The sequence below is a fragment of the Saimiri boliviensis genome, chromosome 15 (genome assembly GCF_048565385.1).
Source record: "Saimiri boliviensis isolate mSaiBol1 chromosome 15, mSaiBol1.pri, whole genome shotgun sequence".
Lineage (NCBI taxonomy): Eukaryota > Metazoa > Chordata > Mammalia > Primates > Cebidae > Saimiri > Saimiri boliviensis.
This window is the reverse complement of record NC_133463.1, coordinates 22687341-22715222: the sequence shown is the minus strand read 5'-3', so window position 1 is coordinate 22715222 and position 27882 is coordinate 22687341. Positions and strand designations below refer to the sequence as shown.

At 41.7% G+C, this 27882-nt stretch overlaps 1 protein-coding gene across 10 annotated transcripts in view; it reads left to right on the top strand.

The window, feature by feature from the left end:
• Positions 1 to 5064: 5064 nt before the first annotated feature.
• Positions 5065 to 27882, top strand: part of NCOA2 (nuclear receptor coactivator 2) — a 310720-nt gene continuing 287902 nt past the window's right edge. For 5 of the 10 annotated variants that reach the window (XM_039464456.2, XM_039464455.2, XM_074386757.1 and 2 more), the window contains exon 1: positions 5576 to 5703. The gene's annotated coding sequence lies outside the window, so the exon portion shown is untranslated. Of the gene's footprint in view, positions 5260 to 5575; positions 5704 to 5957; positions 6219 to 27882 lie in introns of those variants that run through there. The other 5 variants (XM_074386753.1, XM_074386754.1, XM_074386756.1 and 2 more) reach the window with 4 other exon arrangements.

The window sequence follows — 27882 nt, the reverse complement described above, 5'->3', positions numbered from 1 at the left end:
ATCACTTGAGCTTTAGGACTTCAAGACCAGCCTGGGTAAGATGGTAAAACCTCATCTCTACAAAAAAAAAAAAAAAAAAAAGCTGGGCATGGTGGCACATGCCTGCATTCTTGACTATTAAGAAGGTCAGGGCTGCAGTGAGCTGTGATTGTGCCACTGCACTCTGGCCTGTGATAGAGTAAGATCCTGTAACAAAAAAATAAAACAAAATAAAATAATTAATTTTTTAAGAGACAGGGTATTGCTGTGTTGCCCATGCTGGCCTGTGACTCCTATGCTCAAGTAATTGTCCCGCCTCAGCTTCCCAAGTGGTTGGGACTACAAGCGTGTGCCACTGTGCCCAGTCCATTTCTGTTTTTAGGCTGTTGTGAATTTCTATTAGCATTTTTTTCTCAATGTAGAGATCATGCACATCTTTCATTAAATTTATTCCTAAATATTTGATTTTTTTTTCTTTTTTTTTCTTTTTTCCTGAGACGGAGTTTCGCTCTTGTTACCCAGGCTGGAATGCAATGGCGCGATCTTGGCTCACTGCAACCTCCGCCTCCTGGGTTCAGGCAATTCTCCTGCCTTAGCCTCCTGAGTAGCTGGGATTACAGGCACACGCCACCATGCGCAGCTAATTTTTTGTATTTTTTAGTAGAGACGGGGTTTCACCATGTTGACCAGGATGGTCTCGATCTCTTGACCTCGTGATCCGCCCGCCTCGGCCTCCCAAAGTGCTGGGATTACAGGCGTCAGCCACCGTGCCCGGCCAATATTTGATTTTTTAAATGCTTTTATAAATGGCATTTAAAAATTTTTCATTTTCCGGTTGTTTCATGCTAACATACAGACGAAATACAACTGACATTGTACCTTGTGATCCTACATTCATTTTTGTAGTTTATGGGTTCTTTTGAATTTTAAATGTACACTATCTCATCACTGGTGAATAAGATGGGTTTTACCTCCTTCCAATTCATTCTCGTCTTATTACATCGATAAAATTTGAAGAGATGCTAAATAACTTGCCCAAGTTCACACACTTAGTAAGAGCCAAGATTGAAACTCATGTCAATCTTATTCCAGAATACCCTGGAATGAGTGTGGGTGTATTAATATTTTTTTTTTGTTTAAGAAATAAGGGAGGTATGAATAGAAAAGGTAGTTAGGGACATATCAAAGAGGTTCTTAATATAAGGTAAAGGAATTGAATTGTATTATGTAGGTAATGAAGGATCATTAAGTGTTTTCAAGTGGGAAATTAACAAATTAAGACCAGGGGATGAATCTTGTAACAGTGTACAGTATGACTTGAAGGGAGCCCATTCATTCATTTATTCAGTCTTTAGGTGATGAATCTTGTGACAGTGTACAGTATGACTTGAAGGGAGCCCATTCATTCATTTATTCAGTCTTTAGGGGATGAATCTTGTGACAGTGTACAGTATGACTTGAAGGGAGCCCATTCATTCATTTATTCAGTCTTTTCATGATCATTTATTGAGTACCCCGTATGTTCTAGGAATTATTATAGGTACTGAGGAATCACGATCTTTCTTTCTTTTTCTTTATTTCTCTCTCTCTCTTTTTTTTTTTTTTTTTTTTTTTTTTTTTAAGACAGAGTCTCACTCTGTCACCAGGCTGGAGTGTAGTGGCACCATCTCGGCTCACTGCAACATCTGCCTCCTGGATTCAAGCGGTTCTCCTGCCTCAGCCTTCCAAGTAGCTGGGACTACAGGTGCACACCACCATGCGCAGATAATTTTTTTTCTTGTATTTTTACTAAAGACAGGGTTTCACCATGTTGGCCAGATGGTCTCGATCTCCTGACTTCGTGATCCACCCTCTTCGGCCTCCCAGAGTTCTGGGATCACAGGTGTGAGCCACCACGCCTGGCCAGTAATGTGTTTCTTAGAGTAGTAGAGATAAAAGAGATGACAAGTAGAATCCTAACACAATCTTAGGTATGCAGTGAAGGCAGGTCTGTGACTTGGCATTAATTACTTGACATCTCTGAAGCTCAGTTTTATTGTAAGTAAAATGGGAATAATAATACATATAATGACTACTTCATTAAGAAAAAAAATGTATGTAATATGCTTGACCTGTATTAGACATTTATTTATGGTAGCTATAATATTTAAGGGATTTAGAAGAGAGCAAACAGTAAGAATGAAACATTTCATCACATAGTTGTTCAATAATCAAATTGACAAATGTTTTTAACTGACCCCCCCAACACCCCACGAATACATTTTAACAGAATCAAATATAGATTTTTGCTTTGGCAATTTAAGAGTGCACCAAAATAGAGATAACTGTGCTACACACAGATTTAGCTAACTTAGTAATATTCCCTTACATCTGTATAAGGAGCTTGATAGTTAACAAAGTGCATTATTTACACCATTTTGAGTCTTGCAACAATTGCACAGACGAGGAAATTGCGATGTTTAGTGACTCGAGATCACACAGTAAGTTACAGACACTTCACATCATATTTGCTTATATTCTATAGCTCTTTTTGCCATACTGTTACCTCTAATTATCTCATGATGCATGCTAGTAGTGTTAACTCAAAAATAGTGTAGAATCTCCCACTTTTATGCAATTTACTTATGAAAAAAGTGAGTACTTTGAAAACTGTGTAAGAGAAGGCAGGCAAAAATAAAAATTCTTGTCTTATAGCAGTCATATTCTGATTATTCCTAAGTTATATTATTAAATATATAATTTGTCATTTTCTTTTCTTTGTTGCATTTATGATTCTGCTGACATTTTTGGTGTTTTCTTGCCTCATCTATTCATGGTACGTTGCTTCTACTCCTACTAAATTTCAATAATTTCCTTCCCCTTTATGATCTACACCCACATATTTTTTCTTTTTGGGTTGTTCTCTCTTGGTAATATACCCAGTTCCTATGTCTTTGCCTTTTTTCTTTCCTTCTTTCTTTCCTTCTTCCTTATTTTCCTTTGTGTCATTAAGTCAACTTATCTACTGCCTTTTCTACCTTTTCATTTTACATTATCACAGTGAGGATTCATTAAAAATCACTGCTAGTTTTTATAAACAATTGTTCTGAGATCTCACGGGGATCAAAGTTCTTTCAAAGTATGAAAAATGTTTTTTATAAACATGTTTTATGAGCAAGGCTTTGGAGGATGAAGTGGGGAAGGTGACATGAGGATTGGAATAGATACTATTATTTATATTTCACAGATTTAATAAAACAACAAACACACAATTCCTTGTTAGGTGCTATACAAACAAGAAGACGACTAGGTCTTGAGCTCTGCGGAGCTTACAATCTAGTGAAAAAGAAAGACAAATATATAAACAACTCTAGTGCAAGACAGAATACTGTTACAGCAAGAGCATGAAGTTTAGAGGGCGCTCAGAGATTATACGAGAGAGTTTAAGTTACACAATTCAAGCTCAGGCAGTTGAGCAGCACCTGGGTGGAACTCATCTACCATGCTGTCAGAGGTTTTTGCTTGTTTCTTGTAAGAAAACGTCTTCAGCCCTCCTAAGTAGTTTTGAATAATATGGGAATGCAATGGTGGGAAGTCATTTGTTTGCAGAGGTTTCATGAGTAGATTTAAAAAGTGTGAAATCTATGATTGCAGAGGACTGATGGACTCTGGACTTCCGCCAAAATGGGAGGGATGGGAAGCACGAAGGAAAGTCCTTTTTTTTTTTTTAAATCACAACTCCTAATAACTCACAGTTGGGGGTGAGGACAGGAAAGCAAATCCGGAGTTCAGCGTTGTGACAAACCTCAGGTGACTCCTACCCCATTGTAGACACGCTACAGACTGGTATTAGCAAAAGATAGGTCATAGACAAATTCCATTTCCTCTCAGCACTTTGGGAACACAATTCTATTATTCCAGCTAGCTAAAAATAAATAAATAAATAAATAAAACAATTAAAAAACGTACATTAATATGTAGTCACTGCAAACATTTCAAACGCCAGATAGGTGTGCAAAATAAAAAGTGGAAGTGCCTCATCACCCACTTCTTATATTCCCCAGCGCTAACATTTGTTGTTATAGGCTTCTAGGCATCTTCCATCCACAAACACACACCCCACATACTTTTTTGTTCTTTTCTCAAATAATATTGGTGGTACACCCACATACTTTAGGATGAAGACACGATTAAAAGCATGGGCTTTGGAGCTCACCAGAACTGGGCTCAAATCCTCTCCTATGCGAACCTGGGCAAATTACTTGTTTAAGCTTCCACTTTTATTGTGAAGTAAAAAGCGGTACGACTTCGGAAGATTTTAAGATTAAGGTCTACATCGTATCACTCAGCACAGTGAGATACATAGTAAGTGTTCAATAAACACTCTTACTGTCTCCCGCAAGTGACCTTTCTCATAGTAAAAGCAGGGAATATGTCCCCGTCATAGTTTGATAAATGCCGTTAAACAAACGTTGCTGATTTTTTTTTTCAACTAATTACAGTATAAGTTGGAAAAAACCCTTGCTTTTCCAAGGCATAAAACAGACCCGTCTAAGTAACACTTAACGCCAATCTCCACTAGTCCATGTCTAGAGAATGGACTTTCCAATACAAACTTTTGTGATTTCATGACGTGAAATTTTCAACCACGTTAAGTTTTACACCCTGTGTGCAGCATTTGCTTTATCCTGCAATTGTGGGATGGCACCCCTTGCAGCTCCCACAGTCGCGCTTCTCCATCTCCCCTGGAGATAGGGGTGCAATGGGAGAAGCCTCTCTGCGTCGGAGCCGGGGGTGGGGGGACGGGACGGGACTTGACGGATGCGGGGCGCCTCCGGGGATCAGCGGCAGGACCCGTTGTTGGGTGGGCTGAGGTGCGCCCGAGGGGTGCCGGCCAAGGGGCCCGGCCGGACGGGAGGGTCCTCTCTCGGCGACCCTAGGACTCGGCTCTCCCGGATCTTCATCTTGGGGAACGTCCCTGCCGTCTGCAGCCCCCAGGTCCCACTGCCTCTGACTTGGCGGCCCGGGCCCGTCCCAGTCGCTAGTTTTCTTTTTGGCATTGCCCTTTGCCCTCCCATGCAGTCCTCTGTTGACTCTCTCTTCAGTTCCAGTCACCCCTAGGTCACCCTTCCTCTACCACAGTCACCCATTTTGTACCCTGTCCCCTTACTCTTCGTCACCTCTCCCCGGGCCGCCTTCTCAGAGGACTCTGCCAAAGGAGATGCTGCGGACCCCACGGCCAGGGGCTGCTCCCCGGACAACCCTAAGTCTACCTTTGCCCCTTCCTCGGGGGCGCGAGAGGCAAGTTTCCGCCCCGTCCTTTTCCCGGTGACAGGACCTGGCGGCGGCCACTGCCGGGGAGGGCGAGAGGGACGGCCTGGATCCCGAGCCCCCTCCCCTCCTCGCGAGCTCGCGCGGTCTGTCTCCGCAAGTGCGGAGACGCGGAGGAGGAGGAGGAGGAGGAGGAGGAGGAGGAGGAGGAGGAGGAGGAGGAGGAGGAGGAGGAGGAGGAGGAGGAGGAGGAGGAGGAGGAGGAGGAGGAGGAGGAGGAGGAGGAGGAGGAGGAGGAGGAGGAGGAGGAGGAGGAGGAGGAGGAGGAGTTGGGGGAGGATCTCCATTGAAATAAACAACCAGGCAGCAGTTATTAACACGGGAACATGGCGGCCGCAGCCTCGGCTACAGCTTCGGCGGCGAAGGTCAGCGCCGACGGCAGCCGGCACCTGACGGCGTGACCGACCCGAGCCGGTAACCGCGCCTTCCCCCGGGGCCGCGAGGGCGGGCGGGGGGCGGGCGGCAGGCGGGGGGCGCCGCGTCCCCACCCCCCGGCCGCGACTGCCCTTCCTGCGCCGAGCCCCGGCAGCGCCGTGCGCCTCCGAGAGGCTGTTTTTGTGGGGGGGGACCGCCGCCGGAGTGCGCGGAAAACGGGAGTTGCATCCCGGAGGCGCAGCGACGCTGGGGAGTTGGGGCTTGGGGGTGGGGAGGGCGGGAAGCGGCGGACAGACGCGGAGTCCCCGGGAGAGAAAGGAGGCGCTCCAGCGCCTTGCGAGAGCTCGGGAGACGAGTCCCGGAGCGCGAGGCGGGCGGAGGCTGCAGCTCGCGGCGCCGGCGAGAGGTGAGCTGCGCGGCACGGCGGGGAGGCGGGGGGTGCGGCCCCCGCCCCAGGGAGCGAGTGCCCGCCGACCAACCCGGTGCGGGGTCGGCGGAGACCGAGGTTCCAGCCCCTCGGGGGCAGCGCGCAGAGCGGAGAAGGTGAATCCGGGGTAGGTGCATTCTTTAATGGAAGCGCGGAGCGGCTGCAGCGGAGAGTGGGAGCCGGGCGAGGGGAGGCAGGACTCGGGAAGTGCCGGGGGTGGTGAAGGTGAAGCGGGGTGTCGGGGCGCCCGGCGGGCTGGGGCGCGGGGCGGGGAAGGGGAGCCGCGGCCCGGAGGGCAGCCCGGGCCCTTGTCAGCGCCAGGGGCGGGGGGCGGGAGGCGAGGGGCGCCGAGTGCGGCGGGCGGACGGAAAGGAGCTGAGGCGGGCGGGGCGGGCGGCGCGCTGGGGCCGAGCAGGCCGGGCCGCGGTGGGGGCGGGGAGCCGGGGGCCGGGCCGCGGCGGCGCGGAGCCGGGCTCGCCCCTGACTGAACTTTCTGGGTACGGGCGTGTGTGCCAGAGGCGCGCTGGGGCCGGGGCCGGGGCCGGGGCCGGGAGGCGGGCCGGGAGGTTCCGGGTTGGCTCGCCAGCGCCCCCTTTTCTCGCCCCCTTCTCCCCGCCCCTGAAGGGACAGGCCCTCGGGGCCCCAGGCGGGAAGCGGGAGGGGCCCTCGCGGCCGCCTCGCGATGGTCACGCCCCGGGCCCGGGGACCCGGCTCCCTTGGGCCTCTGGGGGGTGCTGGAGGGGGCCCGCGTCTCGCTGCCGGCTGTGCTCCCCGCCCCCTCCCCTCGGGGGAGTCCCGGAGGCGCCTCTTCCGAGACCGGGGGTGGGTCGGTCCCTGGTTAGATGGCCCCTCCCTCTCCCCCTCCCTCTAGTGGTTTCCGGGGCCTGCGGGACCGAGGGGCGGGTATCGGGGACCAGAGACCCCTTCTGCCGGCCGGGAGCTGGACTGGGCCTCACGCGTTCTGGGTCCGTCACTGGTAGGGGAAACTTTCCTAAACCAGATACCGATCCTGAACACCTTCCTCCGCCACCTCGTCCTCTAATCCCACTCCCACTCCACCGCCTCCGACGCCTTCCCCTCCCACCGACCCGAATCTCGCTGCGTCTGACTGATGGGGCAGTGAGCCAATCGAAGGCAGGGAGCTGACCTGCCGGGTGTCGGTGAGCCAATCGTGCGGACCGGAGGAAGGAAGGGGGCGGGGTTTCTCCGGACCAGTTAGAGCGGAGTTGCTTGCGGGGCGGGGGAGTCGTGGAGACGCTGAGAGCGAGCTGTTCTTGTCCATCCCCTAGTCACCAGCTCCTTGCTATCTGGGGTTGTGTCACTTAGAGGGGCTTCGACCCGGGGAGGCATGCCGAGATACTCGAGGTCTTGTATGTCTTTCGTACTGAAATAGACGTTGTCTTAGACACGACGAAGTCTAAAGCCACTTTAGGATGTGCAGTAACTCCCCGAGGCCAGTTTCTAAAATGGCATATGCTGTGGTGATCCTGTCCTGGACCTCAATGCCGGGTTTACATACTAATGGTCACAGAAGTTACCCGTTTACTTCTATTCGGTTTCACTCAGCTAAGCCAGAATGGGAACAATGAAATTTGAAAGGGGACCCTGAGAATGAAGCCATCTGAGTAGTCTCACGTCAACTGATTATTGGGAGTGGAAAGCATCATTGTTCCTAATGGCCTCACTGGTTCCTTGTTTAATTAGAGCACCAATCCCCAAAGTGCACTAGAAACTTCGGCATTTGGGGATGTCATTTAAAAAAAAAAAGTTTTGGTGTATGGTATGCATTTTTTTTTTCTTCTTGCTGTTTCTTGGGTAAACAAAATGAAGTTGGGAACTAAAGCATCACTGATTGAAACATTAAGTGTGAGTATTTAAGGAGGAAAGCTAATCAAAGAATATTTGTCTACAGGAAAAAGTCTGAGTAAAATGTAGTTTGCCAGATTACTCCCACACAAAAGATTCTTAAAAATAATTTTAATTTTCTTAAACACTGCTGAATTGTACAGTGTGAGGGTACTTTTCTGGTTTATACAAGGGTAGGAGACATCTTTGGTTAACTGTTTATTGGGCGTTCAGTCAAGTGACTTTTTCAACTCTTGACTTTTAGGAATGGAGGTCTTTGGTTCTCTGTAAAGATCACAGGTTGGTCTGCAGGAATAGCAGTCTTTTAGAAAGAAAGCAGCTGCCAGAAAGCCTGTGTGTGTTTGTGCGCGTGTCTCTGTGTGTGTGTTCCTGTTCTTTGTTGGTGAGGTTAGGGCACACTGACAGAAGTAATACTCTCTTTCTTACCTGGAATTTGTAGAATCTTTGGGAGTTCAAAGAATGAATAGTATTAGATTAAGGATGAATTCATTCATTTTGGTCTTAAGTATCCCATGAATTTAATTTTGGGAGTTTTTTCTTTTAGGTATCTTACGTGCAAAATACGTATCTTTTCTGTAGTTCAAGCCTTTATTAATATGGGGTTACTAAGAACTGAGGGGGACTGCAGTTCTAGGAAACAGCATTTGCCAAACTACAAATGCGTTCTGTTTTAATATACTATTTTCAAATTTACCATGTGAATTCCCAATTCAGGATCATTTTGGGCGCATGTAGACAAGAATTAATTGCATTTTGCTGTAGCTCTTGAGATGTTGTTTGTGATAAAATAGTAAAAACAGAGAAGATAAACCAAACACTTACTTAGACTGATAGAGGTAGGGAATATTATAAACAACATTCAAAATTGGACAACATTCAAAGCCCCCCATCATTTGTTAATTTAGTTACTGATGGGCACTCTGACACATGCCCTTCTCTCTTTCGTATGCTTAAGAGCAACATATTATTTTACTCAATTATATATAACAATCCTTGAAAATGTTTTCAGATTCTTGGTTGCGGAGAGAACCAAGTCTCCTAATGCCTGGCTTGGGGGAACAAACCTCTCAAGCATATGGAGGCATCTAGAAAAAGATGTGCATCGTCAGCTGTGATTCCATTGTGTGCTCTCAGACTGGATCTGAGCTTCCTTCCTCCTGGGAATTTCAGTATTAAACAGAGGAGTTCTTTGACTTTTAGATGTCAGAATACTGAAGCAGGAGGGTAGAAAAGAGCTCACCAATTATGAATTTAATGTGTTTTGGGTAGTTAATATATTTTGGATTTTAACCCTTCATGGGTTAAATATAATTCAGATGACTTCGGCTTAGTGTAAAAGAGCATTTTATTGAAAATATAAAATGTAGATGTCGGAGGGGGACTTGGGCTGTGGATAAAGGGGTAATGCTCCTTAGTTGTCTTTATTTATAGTTGTATCTTATTAAAGCTTTCCAAGCCTCAGTAGCATCAAGGATCTGTGAGCAGTGCTTCCATTACGTGCCCTATATTTAAGGATTTGGTACCGTAGCTGTTTCAAATCACATAAGGTTGAAATGTGACCCATAAGTTGACAGCTTGGATTTCTTGAGAAAAGTGGTTTGTGTTGTATTCAGTTTAAAAGCAATTCTTTTAAGTACTCGTTGGATGCTGGATAGTAAAGAAAAAGAAAAAAGGGAATGGTCTCTTTAGACAATTTTTCTATAAGATTAATTTTCTAAAATGCACAGTGTGTCCTTGATACCTTGGCCATTATTGTGTCATGATCGAAGTTATATTTAAAAGCAAAATTGGCCGGGCGCGGTGGCTCAAGCTTGTAATCCCAGCACTTTGGGAGGCCGAGGCCGGTGGATCACGAGGTCAAGAGATCAAGACCATCCTGGTCAACAAGGTGAAACCCTGTCTCTACTAAAAATACAAAAAGTTAGCTGGGCATGGTGGTGCATGCCTGTAATCCCAGCTACTCAGGAGGCTGAGACAGGAGAATTGCCTGAACCCAGGAGGTGGAGGTTGCGGTGAGCCGAGATCACGCCATTGCACTCGAGCCTGGGTAACAAGAGCGAAACTCTGTCTCAAAATAAATAAATAAATAAATAAAAGCAAAATTAATGCTTATTTATTGTTATGACAAAACTGCTATTTTGAAAATTACTTTAATATTTTGTGTGTGCAGTTTTGTTTGGTAATATATGTTATTACATGCTTTGCTGATTTTAGATTAAGAGGAGGGAGAAAATAAGTCACTGCTTTAAGGTATTGGTCTTTTATTGCAGCAAATCGTAAAATCAGCTGCAAATCAGGATCTTCTCCGTAATGAAAGAATAAGACTATAGTTCATACCAAAAATGAAAGCCGTTTAAGAGAAACGGAACAAAACCTTCATTTCTTTTTGTACCCTTTCATATTAAACAAACAGAAGAGGTTCTTAGTGTTTTTCCTTTTTTGTTTTTAAAGACTTCTGGAGGGTTTATGAATTGCAAGCTGTAAAGAGTATGTCATATTACTCTTTAAAGTCTATTGCAAGTAATGTCTTGAAAAGCTATGAAATTACATTTTAATGTTGCAGACCTTCAATTTAGGCATCATAAAGAAAATGCTTCTTCATGGGTTCTTCTAGATAGGTGAGAATGGATATTTTAGAAGCAGATGTAGTTCTCTTAGCTGTTGTAAAACTGATTATGAAAAGGAGTGGAAATCTTAAAGGTAAACTATGAAGGCAAATGAAATTAAAAGACTAGTTGGTCTGCTGGTAGATCCTAATACTGTTAGCTTTTAGGGCAAAGATTTTATATGTTTACTCTATGAAATGTTGATCAATGACCACATTTCTGGCTCCCCATGGCTGTGATGACATAATGCAATTGTGGAAATGTTGATTCTAGGACAATTTTCAGTTGATTCCTGGTTGGAAATTTCTAGAGAAGAATTAAATGAGCAGGGAACCTTTGGTGGTGTTTTACATAGCTGTTTTTGAGGCTTTGGACACAGAATCATCATTTTGAGTAATAAAGCAAAGGAACTGCTTATAGGTAGAAGTTATTTGCAACCAGTTAAATGTTCTAAAGGAAAATAAAACATCTATACTTTGACCAGCTTCAGCTGACAGATACATGGAGAATTGAAGTTAGCCTGTGCAGAATTTATGCTTTGTAGTTAGCCAGTTCCAAATTGTTTGAGTTCTCCTGGCCAACTTAAATCTTACTTTGGTCTTGCTGTTGTCATTATTATTATATTATTATTTTGAGATATGGTCTCACTCTGTAACCCAGGCTGGAGTGCAGTGGCATGATCACAGCTCACTGTATGTAGCCTTGACCTCCTAGGCTCAAGCGATCCTCCTGATTCAGCCCCCCAAGTAGTTGGGATTACAGGTGTGCATCTCCATGTCTGGCTAGTTTTTGATATTTTTTGTAGAGATGAGTCTTGTCATGTTGCCCAGGCTGATCTTAAACTCCTGGAGTCTTGTCATGTTGCCCAGGCTGATCTTAAACTCCTGGGCTTAGGTGATCCTCTCCCCCTTGGCTTCCCAAAGCACTGGGATTAAAGGCATCAGCCACCACACCTGGCCATCATTTTGGGCTTTTTGGACCTTGTCTTTGCCTTCTTGTCTTACTTAACTGTTGTCTTATTCATTTGTTCATTTAGTCATTTGGTGAGTACTCTGTCCTGGCCTTTTCAGTGTGTTTTCATAGTATAAATCATCCATTACGGAGCCAGTGATTAAAGAGGGCACATAGAGTGGGTGATCACTTTTTTTGGTTGGGGAAGAGGTGGGAGGGGATATAATTGCCTTAATTTCAAATTGCTTTAGTACTTAGGATTGGTTGTGTGTGTGTGTGTGTGTGTGTGTGTGTGTGTGTAATTTTTTGGGTGTGATATTATATTAGCACATTCTGCTTTGATTTGGGTTTGGGTTGTCTTTTCTCTGAAAATAGGATTATAATGTTTATAATAAAAAATCTTGTTAAATGTCCCCTTAACTGATTAGCTTACAACTAAGCAGATTTCATTTAGTGAAGATATGAATATTTAGAATTATTTTTGTTTTATTTCCCCTGGAATCATGTTGTGTCCTCTCTGGCCTTAAGTCCTGTGTAGTGTATGGTAAGGATGGCACTCTTTAGTTGGTCGAAGGTGATAGGCAATGCCTGTGGATGTTGCTGCTTTAGGATGACACATTCTGGGCTTTAACCACCTAGGATTCTAAAGGATGGAATGCTCCTGTGTGCAGCCTTGTGCAAGTATTCTGCTGTGGTTGTAAGTTTTTCTACATGTAGCTCATTCTTGCTCTTTTTTTCCCCTTTTTTTGAGACAGGTCTCACTTTGTTACCCAGGTTGGAGTGCAGTGTGGTGCGATCTCAGCTCACTGCAACCTCTGCCTCCTGGGTTCAAGACATCCTCTCACCTAAGCCTCCTGAGTAGCTGGGACTGAAGGTAAATGCCACCATTCCTGGCTAATTTTTGTATTTTTTGGTAGAGATGAGGTTTCACCATGTTGGCCAGGCTGTTCTTGAACTCCTGACCTCAAGTGTTCCACCTGCTTCAGCCTCCCAAAGTACTAAGATTACAGGCGTGAGCCATTGCACCTGGCCCATTCTTGCTCTTGACTGAAAGGTATGTATTAGAAGAGTAACAATGATAACAACAGAAATGATAATAACAGCTATCATTGAGTGCCAGCAACCTGATAGAGCCTTTTTTGATATGTGCTTCATTTTTTTATTCTTGCCACAACCCTATAAAATAGAGGTTACCTCCATTTTCCAGGAGACTGAAGTGAGGTAAGTCCTGTGCCTGTGAGCAAAACTTTGGGAGGAAAAATTAACTTTGCCACTGAGCGGAGGAAACAAACCAGAAACATCAGAGAGAATGGTTGAATTTGGAAATGTCTTTCTTTTAGGAATCTGAGAAAGCAAATGTTTGTGGGATGTTACAAGGTTCAGTCTACTTGTTAAGTCCATAAGAAGGATGAATACATTTGAATAGTACCAGTCCTGCAAATTATATCAGCAGATGTCTCCCAGACCCTTGCCTTAAGGAGGGCTTCTACCTGCACAGAGATTATTTTAAGACCTACGAATAGTCTCTAGTTATTTTGGTTATCGGCTTAGTTTTTAACAATTCTTGAAATTATAGATTTTTTCTTTTAATTTTCAAGAAATAAGAATTATAATGGATGAAGTAAAATAGTTAACATTTGTTGAGTGCTTACTGAAAACCGAGTGCAGGGCAAAGGTGCCTCTACAGTACTCTTGTATGTTTCTTACTAGAGCATTGAGAGGTAGAACCCTATGCTTGTTAGCTGTGTTACCCAGTCTTTTGTTGAGATAACATAGATCAGTAATTCTCCACTAGTGAAAAGGAAAGGAGTAGGGAATGTATTTTGCAAAAGCATATTCAGGTTGCCTATTGTTCTCACAATAAAAAGCTCAGAAAATAAAGCTCAAGAAAACTTGATTGTGGGGGATAGGTAGAAAATAGATTGACAGAGCTCTGTAGAGGATAGAGGCTTAGAAAGGATAGAATGCTGATAAAGGTATTTGGCTTCTTTAATTCTAGTATGTTTAACTGTTGGGTGCAGCTTGTGTGATGCATGTTTGGTGGATGTTTTGTAAGCCATGTAACATGGATGACTTGGTGTTGAGGTATTGTAGTCCTAAAAAGAAGGCTGATAATATATTCAGTCATCTGACTTCTGCTCTGCTATTTGTGGAATTCTTCTCTCTGCTCAATTGTTTGCAGGGAGCGCGGAGAGCTTTCAGGGAACTGTTTCACCTGCACATGTAGGATCAGCATGCATTGCTTTTAATGTTCCAGCTGCTGAGACTGAAGAACTGTTGTCATTGATGAAAATATAATGCATGGTATTTTGTATTATTCATTTAGTATGCCCATTATGAAATGTGACCCAAAAACTTCCAAGGCTTAACTTAGAGAGTATTAGTTCTGTAAGTTCCTGTTGGTGCTGACTGATCTGTGTGCCCAATGAAGTCCTGGTCTAAATGAGGATTGTCTTTTCTAGCAGATCATTCCTGCTTGTAAAATCAGTTCGTGATTCAATTGTGAAACAATTTCCCTTGTCTTTGGTGTTATAGTAGCATTTGTCAGAATATTTCATATTAACTTACCTTAAAATTTCTAATTCTACTGTTAATATGCTTAAAAATGAAAAGCTTTCAGTTATTGTCAAAATGTTTTTAGATTCCTAAATAAGGAATAAGGAAGTTCCTTACTACAATTCTGAATGTCGGGAATATGAGAATTTCTACAAATTTAACCTAATATTGTGGCATTTCTGGAAATTACAGAAGCTGGTTGTGGTAGTTATGGAGACAGGCAGTGGCGGCTTGCCGGTGCTTGAGACGTTTCTGCTGTCCTGCATCTGCCATCTTGTGCTGGCAGCCTGTTGTGGCTGTAGCATAGGGTGTGCCTGGCATTCAGACCAAACTCCAGTAGCTGGCCACTTACTGCGTGGTACTTTGACATCAGGGTAGAATGATAAACACTGGCTCTACATCTGACCATTTTGGGTATGAATCTTTGCACATCTTTTTCCTCTACCTTTTTTTAATCTCTCTTCCCTGACTTGAATTTTTTCTTCAAGTTGTAGATTAAATATGGTGGTAGTAAAAAGAACACAATCAAGATTATGGGGAAAGTCTGTTACTATCATTAAGGATTTCATCTATGTAGATCATGTCTGATAATGATCTATAGTTTCGCCCTTTACCAAACAGATTTGCTCTGCTAAAAGCACTTAGTGAAAAAGCCAGCTATTTGTTAAGAAAGCAATTTCATTGTCCCTGTGTTAAGATCGCTTAACCCAAGCACAGTGAGATAATTGGCTGATTTGTTGTTCGAAGTTATTCAGTTGCTGGACAACATTGTGGTCCAGAAGACTGGGGCTGAGCTTCTGTTGTAATAGGATCAAGTGTTACATTCCTTAGCTTTTATATATGTGTTTTGTTTCTTCCCTGTTTAGGGATATTGTTATAAACTCTACAGTGTTAGATGTCATGAAAGAAGTGATTAAAGTCATCAAAATGGTGTAAGGTGATAATTTAAGATTGGCAAAAACTGTAGTCAAATTGCTAAAACTTTTTAAGAATGCCTGCCTCTTTGGAGTTTCTCGAAGTATTTTCAATTTCTGTAATTCTATTTTGAGACTTACTTTGTTTGGTGTTCTTGTTACTCGTTTAAGTAATATTAATGTTTGGTTCCTTAAAGCTTTTTCATACAAGTGTGATGTAAAAATATTTATTTTATTTAAGGGGTGTGATGGCTCATGCCCGTAATCCCAGCACTTTGGCAGGCCGAGGCGGGAGGATCACCTGAGGTCAGGAGTTCGATACCAGTATGGCCAACATAGTGAAACCCCATCTCAACTAAAAATGTAAAAATTAGCCAGACATCTTGGCAGGCACCTGTAGTCCCAACTACTGGGGAGACTGAGGCAGGAGAACCACTTGAACCTGGGAGGTGGAGGTTGCAGTGAGCGGAGATTGCACCGTTGTACTCGAGCCTGGGCAACACTCCATCTCAAAAAAACAAAAACCCAAAAACATACTATTTTATTGTATTCGAGCACCACTGGACTCTTTTCTAAATAGTTAGTACGTCATGAAACCTAGTGAAGGAAATGGAAACCACATGACGATCTTTTCCTTATGGTGTGCTACCTTTTATTTTAAGCAAAGGGTGTGTACAATTAATGATCCTGATAGAATGGAATATTCTAAGCTATTACATGTAATACAGGAAAATGACATGATATTCACTCTGGACCGAACATATTGACAATGAACAACGACAATAAAAGTCAACAAAATGCCTGGATTGAAGGGCACTGGAAAACAAAACTGGAGCATTATTATTTCCTGGTTAAAGGACACTCACACAATCAGTAGCAGCAATCTTCATGATCATTTATTATCTCATTTCTAAGATTAAATATTTTCACTTTAAGAAAACACATTTAGTGGAGAAGAGAACCAGGAGATGGGGGAGCCCAGCTTTTGGGCTCGAGGCAAGCAAAGACCTGGGCAGGAAGGAACTGGGCCTGGGCACACCTGGCCTGGCCCTGCATGTGGGTTACAGGGTGAACCAGGAGTCACTAGGTGAAGCGTCAGTTGTTCCCTGCCTTTTCTCGCTGTGTGTCGGGGTGGGGAGGGGGGATGTTGGGGGCCAGCGCTGACCCTTTGGTGGAAAGGAAAGAAGAGCAGCAAAGAAAGGGCCTGATAGGTGGTAGATAGGTAGAGGATCGGACAAGTTTCAGCATGTGGAGACCCCAGAAGCTCACCTGCACTACAGTTGTACGATTCAGGATATCCCACTAGGAGCTCATGTATAGAGAGAGCCTTTTGATTGCATCCTTAATTGTGAACAGGTTGGCAGTGCTGATGGCCTGTGCCCTTCAAGCACCACTAAGCCCCAAAGCTCTTCTGCCCTCACCCTCTGTATTACCAGACCGAGCATTTGGGGGATTGTTTTCCTCTTCTCAGGTCAGAAATGGGAGCACAACTCTACCCAAGATCAGATACAGACTAGGTGGTCCTAAAGCAAGGGAAGGCTTTCTGGGGCTTGTGGTTTTCAGAGGCTGGGTTACCTGTCTTCACTGGGCTTGGGTACCTCTAGAGGCCTTAGAGGAGTCAGGGGAGGCAATGCCATCCAGGGGTAAAGAGAGTTTTCCCTTTCCCATCCCCTTCCTGTTTCCTTTTAAGGTTCGGGTATCTCTGGGAGCTTCCTCCCAGATTTTCTGGGATTGCCACAAGTTTTCATAGATGTTTACTCCTTTCAAGAAAGGGATTAATTGAGTGTGTAATGGAGAAAAAAATGCATACAGAAAGAAACTGGAGGCAGCCTCAGGAGAACCCTGCAGGAATGCTGAGAGTTGCTGTATGAATGTAGGCTAAAAATGTTTGGACCATTCAGATGGAAAATAGTGCAAAGAGTATCCATGGTGTAAGTCTGCAAATCAGTGAAGGTGTATATTGAATAAATCAAGAGTGGTGAGTACATGCCATTGCAACTTGAAAGATTTTTAAGGATACTAGTAGTTTATCAAGTATCAAACTGAGTAGTCAATTTATGATACTTGTTACTCAAGCGGAATAGGTTACTTACTACAAGAGTTTTTTTATTTGTTGTGAGGTTTAGATAAATATGTGGATGATTATTTCATAACATTTTAGTGAAACAAATGAGAGCTTTTGATATACATTCTTTGAAGTTTGATGTCAGGAGAAAAAACGTGAACTAAAATGCTTTGACTAGTCTGATGGCTAATTACAGTTTGTATATTGTGTCCTGTAACTGTGCCTAAACTGGTGTGTATTGTCTGAGTGACTTAGGAATTTGTTTTCTTGCTAGTTTGCTAACAGGGGAGATAGTAAGGATGGAATATATCTATGCTATTCATTTTCCTCTCCACCCAAGTAGTATGTAGAAAACAGTGTGAAGGCTTTCATTTTGAAATTGTGTTTTGGAGTGACATCTAACAAGACCTCCTCTCCTTTGAGTCGTTAATATACTGATCTTCCCCAGATATTCCTTTTCTAATAATGTAATTACCCTTGCATTATAGAATAATATCCCCAAACACTGAATGGAGGCGTCTGTCAATAACCCAGTTTTCCCCATTTCTGCCCTTAACATGAATCTTCGTACCTGGCCTTCTGTAAGCATGTACTGACCATGCAAGCTCACGATCTTTGATTTGCCCAGAGAAAATGAATGAATTATTCTAAAATTTAGGAAGCAGTCTTCTGTCATAAAACCCAGTTATTTTGGGAGTTGGTGTTACCGATCTTAGTTTACTCAATAACTCAATCCAAACCAAAAGAGAAGGAGTCCAAAAATACTCAAAGGTTATTAATAAGTTGTTTAATAGATCAGTTACAGATTTTATTAAAAATGACATATGGAAAAGGAAGGCAGTCCACTTCAAATCAGAAACAATACAAAATTAAGTTTTTGGCTTTGACACTTCATAAAATTGGACATTTTTCACACCTGGACTTATTAAATTTTCCCCTGAAGAATATTTTGCCACTGCAGTGAGAAGAGGGATTAATAATCTCAGTTTATAGTGGAGAAAGGAGAAAAAGGTAAAGAAAAACCTTGAAGAAATTCAGTAGTTCTGAAAAGGTAATGAAACAAAACCAAATACAAAGAAAGTATACCAGAGTTGGCACTTAACCACTTCCACTGAAGAAGTGATTAAAAAACAGAAAGAGAAGGCATCACTTAAGGACTGAAGTCTTAATAAATAATGAAATTCTAAAAGTGTCCAAGAAGCAAAGCCCTTCGAGTTCAGACATTAATATATTCTTATGGCAACACTTACAAAAATGTTCCCAGCGTTCTTCCTAAATTTCTACTTTCAACAGTAATTTCTTATTTTGTGGGATCTTTTTATTTGCAGAATAATTCAGAAGGCTGTCCATCTGTCTGTCATCTATTCATGTTCTGCCACCAACCAACTCAATGTTAAATCGTAGAAACACTGTGCGACTCAGATGGAAAAGCAGGCAGTGCTTTGTGCCATGTTCTGTGCCCCTCGTAGCTCCCCTGATGCTTTAATAATGTGGTAGAGTGAGAGGCTAAATACAGCTATTTCAGTATGTTCATGTTTTCAGTTCCTGACGAATAACCTGCTAGAAAAGTATTGGGGTTTGGGGAGGACTAAGGATTTCTTTGGTCTCAACATTTTATTATGAAAATTTTCCAACACAGAAAGGTTGAAAAATAGTACGGTGAACCCCTTACAAATTTTGCTATAAATGTTTTTTCTTTCCCCCCTACCATCTTCAGGGTGTGAGTGTGGATGTGAGTGAGTATATTGGATAAACGATTTCAAAGTAAATTACAGATGTGATTCTTCATCCATAAAGTGCATTGCCTTAAAATCAAGGCATTATTTTAGGTAACCATACACATAGTACACAGTATCATCTAGTATCAACTCTATTTCAGTTTTCCCAGCTGTCACCAAAATGCCTGTTACAGCTTTGTGTTTGAAATGAGGATCCAATCAGGTTCACTCCTTGCATTTTGTTGTATCCCTTTCATCTCTTTTAAGGTGGACCAATTCCCTGTGGTTTGTTTTGTTTGTTTGTTTAGACTTTTTAAAAGTCTAATTATCCTGAAGAGGATGCAATTGTTCCATCAATTTTGGGGTGTCAGACTTCAGTTTCTTCTGAAGTGTTGGGAAATGAAGTTGTTAACGTGTTAATGAGTTTGATCAGGGCTGAAGAAGCACAGCCAGCCTTTGAGAGCTTACTGCTTGAGATGATGGCATCCTTGGCCATTTTCATGGCATGTTCCTTCTGAAGTCTCCAGGTCTGGGCCTAGACAAACTTTTTACTGGCAGATCATAAGGAGATTCAAATGAGGAGGTAATATCTGACCATGAGACGTTTACCATCTAACAACTGGAGGTATTTTTTCCCTCCTGGGAAGTAGATTTCTGTTTTGGGCTTGTACCAAGGAAGGGGGATTGAAATTGAGACACTAATTTTACAGCCCCCTTGGCTAAATAGAAAGCTTTTATTCAAACACTTATGTGGAGTAACATGATAGAGATGAAAATTTCCTGGAGCTTTTTGGAGCAATAGTAACTTATAGTTTCTTTAATACTTCACTACTTCATAACTTTGAATTTAGAAGTTTCTGTTTCTTGCATTTTTCTTTGCAGTGTCTTTATTTTGTTCTCCCTGCCGACTTTTCCTGCCCTGCAGTTGTTTCCATCTTCTTTACTTTATACCTAATCCTACCTTTTCTCTTTCCTACTTTAGAATCTTACTGAAAGTGTGGTAGGGGCCCTCTATTCCCACTTGAATTCACAGTGTGCACAGGGGTTCATTCTCACTTTGAGAAATAAACTAAATGTAAAAATCATTCGTAGGTATGCAGTAGACACCAGAGAGAGGTACCTGGTCAGTCTCACTTACCTAATCCAGTAGAGAAGTAGTAGTAGTAATAATATTCTTCTTATGCATGTATGTATGTATGTGTGTGTTTGTTTAATGTTGTTTTAGAGACAGGATCTTGCTCTGTAGCCCAGGCCGTGGTACAGTGGCACGATCATACTCACTGCAGCCTCAAACTTCTGGGCTCAAGTGATTCTCCCACTTCAGCCTCCTGAGTACCTGGGACCACAGGTGTGTACCACTGTGCCGTACTAATTTTTTAAATTTTTGTAGAGATAAGTCTTGTTTTGTTACCCAGGCTGGTCTTGAACTGAGCCGAAGTGAGCCTTGCGTCTCAGCCTCCCAAAATGCTGAGGCACTGTGCTTGGCCTCATAAGTACATTCTTAATGTAGATATAGAAACCTTGCTATAAGAGTAGTGGGCAGGAAAGATTTTATCAACCAAGAAAACATGAATTATCACAAGCATTTGAATAGTCCCAGAAAAACACTTGGCTGGAAACTCCTAAGCTTCAGAAAAAGCAAAACAAAATGAAGTTACCCCCTCTTACTCAAAGTAACTTACAAAGTAGCTTACATCATTGTTAGGCTAATGGCCTCGAATCAGGCTCTACACCTTTCTGAATGGGACGTAGAGACCTAGACAACATCTCCCAACCACAGGACAGAAAATGCTGCTTATAAATAATGCACATATTATTTTGTGGAATTAATATTTAAACTGGGAAGTTATATACTTAGAAGATAGAAAAGAGACTTCAAGAATGGAAAGAAAAATGGCACTGGTCATAGACCTTTTTGTTTAAAATTCGGACAATTTTAAGGTGATTATGAACCTGAAATAATATGTGACTCAGGTTTTTTTTTTTTTTTTAAATTTTTTTGTAAAATTTTTCCTGAAATGGCTGGGTATGGTGGCCCATGCCTGTAATCCCAGCACTTTGGGAGGCCAAGGTGGGCAGATGACCTGAGGTCAGGAGTTCAAGACTAGCCTGGCCAACATGGTGAAACCCTGTCTCTACTGAAAATACAAAAATTTGCTGGGTGTGGTGGCATGCACCAGCTACTCAGAAGGCTGAGGCAGGAGAATTGCTTGAACCCAGGAGGTGGAGTTTGCAGTGAGCCGAGATCATGCCATTGTACTCCAGCCTGGGCGACAAGAGCAAAACTCTGTCTAAAAAAAGAGTTTTCCTGAAATATCTTACAGACATACTTGGTGACATCCTTCTTCTTCTTGTCATTCTATATGTATTGTGCTGCTTTAAAAAAAATAGTTGGCCCCTTGGAGAAAGTTTGTCAAAATATTGTAGTCGCACACTGAGTGTATGCTACAACCGAAACAGATGAGATGGCAGGTTGGCTCAATTGGGAGGCAAATACTTAGAGAATCTGCAGTGTAACCAAACAGGGACATTAAGCACAAGGGGGCAGCAACAAAAATAATATAAAGACAGTAATATTATTATAAAACAGTTACTATATAAAACCTCCAGAAAATGAGATCTCTTGCCTACTTCTGTTTTTCATTCCATTAAGCACCTCCAATTTTAAAAGTAGTCACTTAGGAAAAATACTTATAAAATGAGTATTATTTCCCTCTTTACTAAACTTACTTGAAATGTGCAAAAATTCACTGAGATCTGTGAGATCTTTTAAGATACTGACCTGTGTCTTTCCACTAAGTAATTGTAAACTGTAGACCCCACACTAAAGAATAGGGCTTTTACTGTCTTTGTTCCCTCCATGTTATCCCTTTCTGTGTGTGTATGTGTGTTTAAAAACAACAGTTCATTTTCTCTTTTCTAATATTCTGTGTTTTATCTGCTGTGGATTTGGAAATCATATAACCAGGTTGGTTTGTTTATTCAGCAAAAATTTAATGAGTGATCCCTATATTACAGACATTAGTATACAAAGATTAAAAAAGAAGTGTTCCTATCCTCAAAGACCTTACATTTAGGGACAAGTAATTATTGTATAATATATACATTAGAATAAAAAATTGCATTAGAATGGAGGGTTATACAGACATTTTATGTGAGCAAACTGAATTTTGCAAGGTGAAGGAAGGCTCAGAGCTGCTGTAGTGTTTGATTTGAGCCTCAAAGACTGAGAAGAGAGATTTCATCAGAAAAATGACATACAGAAGAGGCCGATGCATACGATGAAGATAGAAAATATTATAGTATGTTCCTATTTTTTCTCATTTTACAAGTACCTTTATTAAGAGCATGATAATTTGAGAGACTCTTACCAGAATAGCTTGTGATCTTTAGAGCACAGAATTTGGAATATTTATTTTGAATGTAGGGAGAGCAGCCTTTACTTCTTTGCTTCTTTTTCAATTTTTTCCTTCAGTTTTGAGTCAGGGAGTTCTATTGACTGTTGCTGCATTATATACTATCCCAAACTTGGTGGCATTATGCTCACAAATATGGCTCAGAATCGTAAAAGGCATGATTGACACATCTTACCTGATGATGTCCGGCACCTCAGCTAGGAAGATGCAAAGCCAGGGTGAGTCTATGGCTCAGGGGCTGGAATCAACTGAAGCCTTGCTCACCTGCATGGTTGCCCTTTTCTACTGGTTGTTGGCTGGGATGTAGGCTAGGTTGCAGGCTAGAATACCTACAGATTGGACTTTCCTTGTACCTGCTTGGACTTCCTCACAGCATGGTGGCAGAAGTTCAGTGGATGAAAATTCCAGGGAAGCTGTATTTCCCTTTATGAGTTAACCTGAAAAGTTACATAGGATCATGTATGCCCTTAGTGTCAAGCCATCCCCCACCCTCCCCCTCACCCACCATCCACATTCAACAGGGAGAAAGCATTGATTCCAGCTGTACTTGGGGGGAATTCAGCAGGGAGGAAGTATTGATTAAAGCTGTACTTGGAAGACACATTATAAGAGGAGCATGTGGGGTAGGAGATTGCAGTCGTGTTGGGAGCCACCATCTATCTGTCACAGGCTACTTTGTAGAAAGTTGAAATGTTAACTGTTGTTTCTTTTAAAATAGAAGAAGAGAGGAAAGGTAATTTATTATTTCTGAGATATGTGAAGTGATTCAATATGAGATATAATGAGCAGATTTTTTTTTTTAAATTGCATTTTAGGTTCTGGGGTACATGTGAAGAACATGCAAGATTGTTGCATAGGTACACACATGGCAGTGTGGTTTTCTGCCTTCCGTCCCCTTGCATGTATCTGTCATTTCTCCCCATGCTATCTCTTCCCACCTCCCCACCCCCGTCCCTCCCCCATTTCCCCCCAATTGACCCCAGTGTGTAGTGCTCCCCTCCCTGTGTCCATGTGTTCTCATTGTTCAACACCCGCCTATGAGCGAGAATATGCGGTGTTTGATTTTCTGCTCTTGTGTCAGTTTGCTAAGAATGATGGTTTCCAGGTTCATCCATGTCCCTACAAAGGACGTGAACTCATCGTTTTTGATGGCTGCGTAATATTCCATGGTGTATATGTACCACATTTTCCCTATCCAGTCTATAATCGTTGGGCCTTTGGGTTGGTTCCAGGTCTTTGCTATTGTAAACAGTACTGCAATGAACATTCGTGTACACGTGTCCTTATAGTAGAATGATTTATAATCCTTTGGATATATACCCAGTAATGGGATTGCTGGGTCAAATGGGATTTCTATTTTTAAGTCCTTGAGGAATCGCCACACTGTCTTCCACAATGGTTGAATTAATTTACATTCCCACCAACAGTGTAAAAGTGTTCCTATTTCTCCACATCCTCTCCAGCATCTGTTGTTTCCAGATTTTTTTAATGATCGCCATTCTAACTGGTGTGAGATGGTATCTCAATGTGGTTTTGATTTGCATTTCTCTAATGACCAGTGATGATGAGCATTTTTTCATGTGTTTGTTGGCCTCCTGTATGTCTTCTTTTGTAAAGTATCTGTTCATATCCTTCGCCCATTTTTGAATGGGCTTGTTTGTTTTTTTCTTGTAGATCTGTTTTAGTTCTTTGTAGATTCTGGATATCAGCCCCTTGTCAGATGGGTAGACTGCAGAAATTTTTTCCCATTCTGTTGGTTGCCGATTCACTCTGCTGACTGTTTCCTTTGCCGTGCAGAAGCTGTGGAGTTTGATTAGGTCCCATTTGTCTATTTTGGCTTTTGTTGCCATTGCTTTTGGCGTTTTGGTCATGAAGTCCTTGCCTACGCCTATGTCCTGAATGGTTTTGCCTAGATTTTCTTCTAGGGTTTTTATGGTGTTAGGTCTGATGTTTAAGTCTTTAATCCATCTGGAGTTAATTTTGGTGTAAGTGTCAGGAAGGGATCCTGTTTCTGCTTTCTGTACATGGCTAGCCAGTTTTCCCAACACCATTTATTAGCAGATGTTCTTTAGTTACACAAAAGAGAGCATTCTTAAACTATATGTAAAGGGATTTGAGTTAGGCATTTAGAAGACCTTTCTGATATTGCCAGGTATGGCAGGGTGGTGCATACAGAGTCACAGCTACTCAGGAGGCTGAGTCAGGAGGATTGCTTGAGCGTAGGAGTTTGAGGGTGCAGTGTGCTGTATGAATAGCCATTGCACTCCAGCCTGACAACATAGCAAGACTGTCTATGGTAAGTAAATAATTTTTCAAAACATTTATACGCTTTTTTCTTGCCAGAGGACATTTATATTATTTAAAAGAAAGTTTACCAACCTGGGCAACACAGTGAGACCCCATCTCTACCAAAAGTAAAACAAAAATTAGCCAAGTGTAAGGGTGCATGCCTGTGGTCCAAGCTGCTTGGGAGGCTGAGGTGGGAGAATCACTTGAACCCAGGAGTTTGAGCTTGCAGTGAGCATAATCACACCACTGCACTCCAGCCTGGGTGACAGAGTCAGACTCCAATCTCTTAAAAAAAATAAAAAATAAAAAAAGAAGTTTAATAATGGTTAAGTATATATTACCTCTGGATGGACCTGTTGCATTGGACAGGTGCTTTTTATCTGAGTTCCAAATTTCCTTTTTTGTTGGATGTGGATAACACTTGAGTTGCACTGAGGATCAAATAGATGGTTTTATTATTCATGAAGCCAGAATGAATTAGATGATTTTAAAGAAGTCTTCTGGAATTGGATTCTCTGTTTATCGTTAAAGAGGATTGAAATGCATTAGTTAATTTTTCTAAAATTTTTCTTTACATTCTAGATTATCTTTTTTTAATAAAAAGTATGGCACCTCTCTGTTATTTCTTCTTATCTACATACACTGTGTACAACTCTTGATTAAATGATGACAACATGTATTTTTGGACTGTTTATTTTACCACTAGCGTTTCCAGGGAGTTAGCCCTGAAAGCCACTTATAAGTAATAATGAACACAGTTCTCCCTGAAAGCTCTAGAATGTGCTGCTTCCCCAGAAGATCCATTTTATAGATTAAGGCAGCCTTTTGTAAAAAGATGGCAGCTTTCTGTGTGCTGGGACCATGGATGATACAAGAAGTCTCTTGTCCAAGAGTGTATACACATTTATTTTAGAGTGCATAAATTATCTGCTTTGCCTATCAAAGTGGAAGTTCCAAGATCTCATTCATTGAGATTTATAAAAGTATGAGTGCATCTAGAAATGTGTTTTTAATTTTAAAGAGTTTTCAAGTGACTTGATATGGTGGAGAACAATACGTGAAGATCCCTTTGTCTGGACCTAAGCACAGAGGGGCATGGAATCCTCTTTTTCCTCAGGAATCCTGGTAACCTGAGAAGTGTGGAGATTACTAGGTAAGACTGTCTATCAGTCTGCATGTACTATTTGAGCTCACTCTTGCGTATTGAGAAATTTCTCAATAGCAGAAAGAGAAGAAAACCATGCCCTGAAGTAACTAATGATGTTTTTTCTACTACAAGTTAACACACAAATGCCTCAGAAAAGGCATTTCAATTCTAAGGATAAAATGAAAGTAAAAGATTTTGAGATCTTATTATTAGGCTTTTTCTTCCTCATCACTTTTACAAGCTGATACCTAAAAGAAAAATTATGAAATTTGTCAAATGTTCTATTGGAATATGTTAAGTGCCAACAAAATTTGGAGTTCTTGGCTGAGTGCAGAGGCTCATGCCTGTAATCTCAGCATTTTGGCAGGCCGAGGTGGAAGGATCACATGAGGCCAGGAGTTTTAAACCAGCCTACCCAGCAAAGTGAGACCCCATCTCTACAAAAAATTAACGAAAGAAGCTGTACATCGTGGCGTGCACTTTTAGACCTGGCTACTCAGGAGGCTGAGGTGGGAAGAGTGCTTGAGCCAGGATTTGAGGCTGCAGTGAGCTATGATGACACCACTGCACTCTAGTCTGGGTGACAAAGGGAGACCCTATTTCAAAAAATAAAATAAAATTGGAGTTTCTTGAACATAAGAGTGTTCGTTTTTCAGCCCTGTGAAGGAAGTTTGGTGTAGTACTGCCTGGATTGCCATCCAACTCCCATCACTTGAACAAGTGGGACCTTGTGCCCCAATTTTTGTAAATGTTCACTATTGTTATTGTCGCATTGAATCACCTGCAGTGATCAGTATTTGACATATAGTTGGTGTTTAATAAATCTTGTTTAGTTATTTGGGATTATAATTTAGAGTAGATTATTTAAAACTCAAATAGAGGATGTTTCAAAGAACTATTAAAGAAGTTAGTCTTGAAGAGAAGAGCCACCTGTGCATTTAGGATTATTTATTGTCAGGGTTTTAAAAACCTCCTCCTTTATCAATTGAAGGGTATAACAGAAATGCAAAGGGTAATGTAGCACTCTGTACTCCATAAGGATACATTATGAATTGTTTCGTAATTATGCACTGTTTAGGGTAACAGTGTTTCTACTTCGTTTGTTTACAGAATGATCATTATAACAATCCCGTAACATTTTAGCACTTCGTAGGTCTGATTCAGTGGTTCTCAATGAATGGGAGTGGAGAAAGGCAAAGATGATTTGATGTACCATTTGGTCTACCAACATTTTTGTCCCTGCTATGTTCCTGTGGTTTCATGGTAGTTGAAGATGAACCTGGCGGTGCTGTTTTATGGTGAAGATTGAAAGGAAGATGTTTTAAGTCAATAGAGTTAAAGCTCTTTATATTTTGGAAAAAGTTGGGGGGTTATTTTAAAAACAACCCAGAGGTGATAGTATATTTTAATTGTCATATGGAAAATGAAAAGTATATAAAATTAACTTTTTATTAACCTGGAAAATTGACTGTTTGACATACCAAGTGTTGGTCTTAGAAGTGGACAATATTATTCTCAACAAAGAGGTTATACTTAGATTTCTCAGAGGAATATCTAGTGATAACTCAGTGTTACAACCATTTGCTTAATTTAATTATAATTTAAAATAAAACCCCTTTTCTTTTGAGAAAATTACTGCATATGACAAGTGTTACTTTTGACTAGTTCAGAAATACAATAATTTTCTCAGAAAAACAAAGCTCTTGCTAAGAATGATTGGACATAATTCACCAAAATCAAGTATTTGGTTTTTTTTATTTTTTGGAGCTTGGATATAATCCCATAAGTAGATGCTTCAGAACCACTTGAATCACCACGGAAAGCAAGTCTCTTTAGTTACTCTCCATCTAAGCAGCCTTCGTCATACACTTTAATTAAATCTGATCATCAATAATAGTTCTCTTTTCCATAGGGATAAGTTGGTTCTTTGGATTTCTTAAGATTTGGCCTGTTTCAAAGATAAATTTACATTTTACAAAGGTTTGCCCATGTTTATACACAAATGGAGTGCAGCGATATTCTCAGATATGACGGAAAACTTTGTATAGCTAAATTCCCTAGTGGAAAATTTCCAGATCCACAGAGAAAGGTGAGATGTTTAGATACAGTTACAAGAGAAGACTATTTAGAAGTTCCGTTTATGAAGTTCAAAGGAATAAACTTTTTTTTTTCTTAGAAGTATGAGCAGAACGCCAGGCATGGTGGCTTACACCTGTAATCCCAGCACTTTGGAAGGCCGAGGCGGGCAGATCATGAGGTCAGG